Source organism: Anoplophora glabripennis, unplaced genomic scaffold (assembly GCF_000390285.2).
Source record: "Anoplophora glabripennis isolate ALB-LARVAE unplaced genomic scaffold, Agla_2.0 scaffold1287, whole genome shotgun sequence".
Lineage (NCBI taxonomy): Eukaryota > Metazoa > Arthropoda > Insecta > Coleoptera > Cerambycidae > Anoplophora > Anoplophora glabripennis.
In genome coordinates, this window is record NW_019417360.1 from 5850 (window position 1) to 11698 (window position 5849).

The following is a 5849-nucleotide window of genomic DNA, read 5'->3' on the forward strand; positions in this document are numbered from 1 at the left end:
TAACTCCTGTCCAGTTGTAGTTTTCTTTTTATAATAAGCCGTACTGAATGACCTGTGTAAATTATCCTTCGGGTAAGGTCCTAAAGTCGATGGGGGCCGATTTGTACAAGTTCTTTTTTGGTATTTTCATCCAATTCAGTATTTAAAAACAAAGCTATATCACTAGAAAATGCTGATGTGTATGTTCTGAGTCAGGCTCTTCATTTTCTGATTCTGATGAGTAATTTGTATCAGTTATGTTAATGTCCTTGCATTCGCCTAGTTGATTATTTTCTTCGGAAATTTTCGACTCTATCGTACTTGCCGAAGTACATGGTTGAACTTCAGAAATATTTTTTTTTAGAAAAAAACTATCAATTTTGACCAGTTTTTTTTCTCTTCTTCCTTTATTTCATTCAGTTTTCTTTTCTGTGATCCACTTAAATATTTTCGTAAACCACTCATAATAATAATAGTATCAAAGTATAACAGAATGAACTAAAAAACACCACTTTTATAGTTTACTCTAATCTCGACTCTAGTAGACATTATCCGAATACCAATAACAATAGATCACGGCGACGGCATCGGCAGTCTGGGATTCCCAGAAATTATTTGATCTTCATAGATACGCGACTATTACGCGTCGCGTCACTGTAACGTTGCCACTTATTTTTGTCGTTTTGGATTCTACGTTCGACTACGTTGTCGTGTTGTCGAATTTTACCATAAAATAGGTACTGATAAGGCAAAATATATTTAATTTGATTTTGGAAAATTATGAGGTATAGACATATTCCGCCGCTACAAAATTAATAGTTATTACTATGTAAAAAGCTTGCTGGAGGTAGTCGAGGTCGAGGCTGAGCAGGGGCCCCCCTGGATTCCCGTGGCCCCCCCGCATTGCGGGCCCTGCGGGCCCTTTCTGCACGCCACTGATTTTAGCAAATATTCATGGTGTAAGTCGCCAAACTGTAACAAGAATTGTAAAAAGAGTAAGTATAGCTTTAGCAAGCAAACGTGAACAATTCATATCATTCCCAGAAAACACTCAAAATTTAAAAAATAAATTTCATGAGATTGCTCACATGCCCAATATAATAGGTGCAATAGATGGTACACACATAAAAATAAGAAATCCTGGAGGAGAATATCGAGATACATATATTTGCCGAAAAGGATATCATTCACTTAATGTGCAAGTATGTAATTTAATGAAAATAGTGAAAATGTATCAGAATTGTTATTGCCATTATCACTTTAGTGACTAACTTTGATTTAGATTATATGTAACTCTGACGGCAAAATTATGGATATTGTAGCTCGTTGGAGGGGTAGGATGTGAAGTAAGTACATATTTAGTTAACTTCTTTATTTAACAATTAATTTTTAGACAGGTGAAATAGATGGAATTTTATTGGGTGACAATGGGTATCCATGTTCCCGTTTTTTGTTGACACCTCTGTTGAATCCTAGACATGCAGAAACTAAATATAACGCAGCACATGTTCGAACCCGAGGAGTAGTCGAGAGGCTTTTTGGAGACTTAAAATGAAATTTAGAGCCGCATATAATAAATTTCAAATTAATTTAAATACTGTTAAAGCAGCTGTAATTGCAATAGCCATTCTCTACAACATGGCTGTGGAAGACTATGTACAAGGTATAATAATACACTTGGTACATTGTACCATATCTAATAAATACTACATCTGATGCTTGTTTTAGGCATTGGTGAGGATGACGAGGAACTACACCTAGAACCTGTACATAACTTTATGGAAAATTTAAATAATGATTTTGTAGGAAACTTATTTAGATAGAACTACATTAGAGAATACTTTAATTAATTTACGTAAATAAAATAACAGCATAACTAAATTTCTTTTATTTAAAAAAAAAAAAAAAAACTTATCTAGCTTTCTTCTTTTCAAGTTCCAATTCTAACAACTGTGTCTCTTTCTGAAGCTTTATTACTTTTAATTTATGTAGTTCTTCGTCTAATTTGAGTCTCTTTTCTTCTTGCTTTAACCTTTCCTGTTCATATATTGTCATACCTACTGAAAATTTCTTACTTTTCACCTCATAAGCCACATTGGAATTCAAGCTCTCTTCATCATTGTTTACTTTAAAAAATAAGAATTATTATTATCACATTATCATTATCGCCACGGTAGCGCAGTCGGTCGAGAGTGCGGTGGCAAGCATTTCTCGGCTAGGCTTCCTACTCTGGTTCGGGTTCGATCCCCGGTGTCGGCACTGGCAATGTTGATGGATAATGGGTGTTTGTCCGCGTTTTTTCAAGTGTAGCCCCCTTCCGCACAAGCCTTTGGCTTTTGGATTTGGGGGTTGTCTCATTTCTGTGGTGTGTTTTATGTTTTATGTTTATGTTTATGTTTATGTTTATGTTTATGTTTATGTTTATGTTTATGTTTATGTTTATGTTTATGTTTGTTTATGTTTATGTTTATGTTTATGTTATTAAAGTAGGTGAAATAACTTGCTCAATTTAGTTTCATTATAATCTCAAAGGCAAATTAATCTTAAATACCTTAAAATTTGTGAATTATTAGGCATACATTGATGCAAAACCTCGACAGAGGGGTCAATTGGATTTTCTTGTATAACGTTATTTTCATTATATACTTCAATCTGAATTTCATTCAACAGCGACATGGTATTTTTTTGCACTTGAACTGATGAATTATCAGCCTCTTCAAATAGTTCTTGTTCATCACAGTCAAACTGATTCTCATCTTTAGTAAATGTTTGTGGTATCATATTATATATTTCAATATCTATTGGGTGGAGATCATCAGGGGGTGGCCCTCCACCAGTTTTCTTTTGCTGCTTTTTATAATTATAAATGTTTTTCTTTGCAGTTGCTTTCATTCGCAGCCACTGTTGTTTTATTCTTTCAACATCACGTGTACATCCTTGTGCTGACAGCTGTTTGCTTATGTTAAGCCAAATAACTTTTTTCATCTTTAAAATTTTCCCATCTTGGGATTTGTTTTCAATGATAGTTAAATTCTCGCCAATAAGTTGTATCAACAACATTTTGTCATCCTTGGACCAATTGTCGCCTCTTACTTTTTTTGCCATGATTAATTCTATCTAGAAATAATAAAAATGTGTAATACATTATCAAATATATTACAAACCTACTACAATACTTTAAATACCTACCTGAACAACAATTTATACCAATCAGCACAGAGGTGTGAGAATCAGACACTAGTTAATTTCAGCAGATTTCAGTAATTATTTTAGGTTAAGAAATAAGAAAATTAAAACTGAAGACAGAACACAAAACAGAAGGTAAAATCATAGAACACGGTCTTATTAGTGCAGATTACCTATATTGTTTCTATCTCGTGTTAACATAAATAAATTTCTATATATTTCTCTCTGTCATAAATATTTGACATTTTGTAGATCACGTTTGCCAGATTTACCTTACAATTTACTAAAATATCTTGGTAGTTATATTATGAGCACTACTACCATTAATAGTATACTATCCTATTTTATTAAAAATAGCTTGATAGTGGTATTTAGTAAAAGATTATGAGCTCGGCTCAATAACTTTTAAACGTTGAAATTATGAAATTACAGTAATCTACATACATTTTGGAATGGTAAAAGAAAATTACCCTGAAAGCACAAACCTGTACAGACGCCACTGCTAAAAATAATAAAATTGTTTGTACATCAGAAAATTCATGCATCCTACATACCTATATGTACATTCATTTAAAATAAACGTTAATGGTTCAACAATTTCTTTTATTATTATTTTTTAACTATTTGAACTTAGATTATCCTCCCCCAGTGTCTTTTAATTTTTTAATTGTTTTACGATTTCTGTCACTTCCGCTCCCACCGATGTGACGTCACGGTGGGAGCACGCTTTGAATTGAATTTAACTTTAGTATAGCCACGGCATGATAATCATAGGATATTTTAATTTCGTGATCGTTTTTATTTTGTTCTATTAATGAAATTGTCTTATTCTTTGCAAAATGTATAAATTAAAGGTAGAGGACAAAATAACAACACTTAATTGTAATTTTCTATTATTTTTTTAGTCAAGAAATAAATACAAATATAAGTAAGAGTACCTGTGATAATTATAAATATTAGAAATTATAGTTAGACATCCGTTGTGAACTTTTGTATCACAAAATGTTTGCCTACTTATTAATATTTAGTTTCAAAACAATATTTCATATTTCAACTTAAACCTAGAAATTATAAATACTTAAATTATATCATTCTTTGCATTGGTAAACTATGACATTTTTTTATTTAACTTCCTTTTGCAATTATCAAAAGTTATTTTTTTATTAAGTTCCCTCAGTCTTATATAGGTTCTAGTGCGGACTACACAACGAACAATTACCTGAGGAAATTTACTGTCAAAATTATGTTATGTGTTATGAGTAGCAATACAGTCGGCCAACTTATAAAAAATCATCGTTTCTTTAGAAAACGTAGAACCATGAAAATGTTCAAACTCGGTGTTCAAAACACGAGCTAATTTTATCATATCTCCACTTGGATACAGTAGATTACCCGTTGAAAAGTATTCGGCATCCAATCTGGAGTTTGCGATTTATTTAAGGTATGTATGCGAGTGAACGCCTAAATTGAGATCTGTACTTCTCATTAAACCTATACACCACATAACCAGTTATATATTTCAATCCCTCATTGGTTATTGTGTCCGTAAATTTGGATTTCTCGAAGGTACACGGAATATATTTATTAAAAAACATTTATTTGTTAGCTCACTTGCTGCATCCGTGTTTGGGTGAGGTGAAGGATGAACAGATTGTCAATGCGATTGTATCATTCTTTTTATGTATGGTACCTCATATCTCTTGTATTTGTGAACTGATTTAGACGATTCTTTTTTAATATAATAGGACAACAAATAAAGATTATAGATGGCGTTTAACTTATTGTCGTTTAATATCCGATTCTATTGAAAATTGGTATCTGGGGACTTCAGGTTGTAGATTGTAAATGTGGCACAAATGAAAAAATTGATGGATGTTTAATCATTTTATTGGCCAAATCGACTGAAAATTAGTGTCTATCTATCTATATCTATATCTTTAATTTTGTCGAAAAATGGGAAATTTGGGATGTTTATTTGAGGTTACCCACTAAACCAAATAACGTCGCAAAATCGTGATAATGTCATCACCTTGGTTACTGTGACATCACACTCTATGTTGGCAGCCATATCACAATCACGTCATAAAGATGCTTAATGTCCGCAGGCAGCCACGTCCCAAAAGTGACTAACCTAATTGTCACTTTGTTACCACTTCGAAATCACACATTTGTGACAGAAATCCATTAGCAGGAATGATATTTATTAAACTAAATATTGACACCACTTTATCAAGATTTGTACTCCATATATGATCTCTTTATTGATATAATTATGAACAATATATGTCAAACATGAATTCCAGGTCACTGAATAGAGATTAATAATACAACAAATAAAAAAACGCTACAATTCGTCTCAGTAACTATCTCATTGGGACCACTATTTTATAGCACTATGATTTAAAATTTGTGAATATTGGAGAAAGAAAACAACAATAAAAATAAAAATATTTATTGCTGTAAACTCATGTTACTCCTTCCCAACCTGCAAGAAGAACATTTATAAGTCATGGCAAAAAATATTGAACATGATACAGTATTTTCAGAGCTGGATTATTTTGAAAATGTCAACAATTTTAAAAACTAAAATAAGTAAACATTTAATCGCCCAAAAATGTAAAATGGAACTATTAAACTACTCGATTTTAAAGTTTCTCAACTGCCAAATGTTTTTTCATGAACAA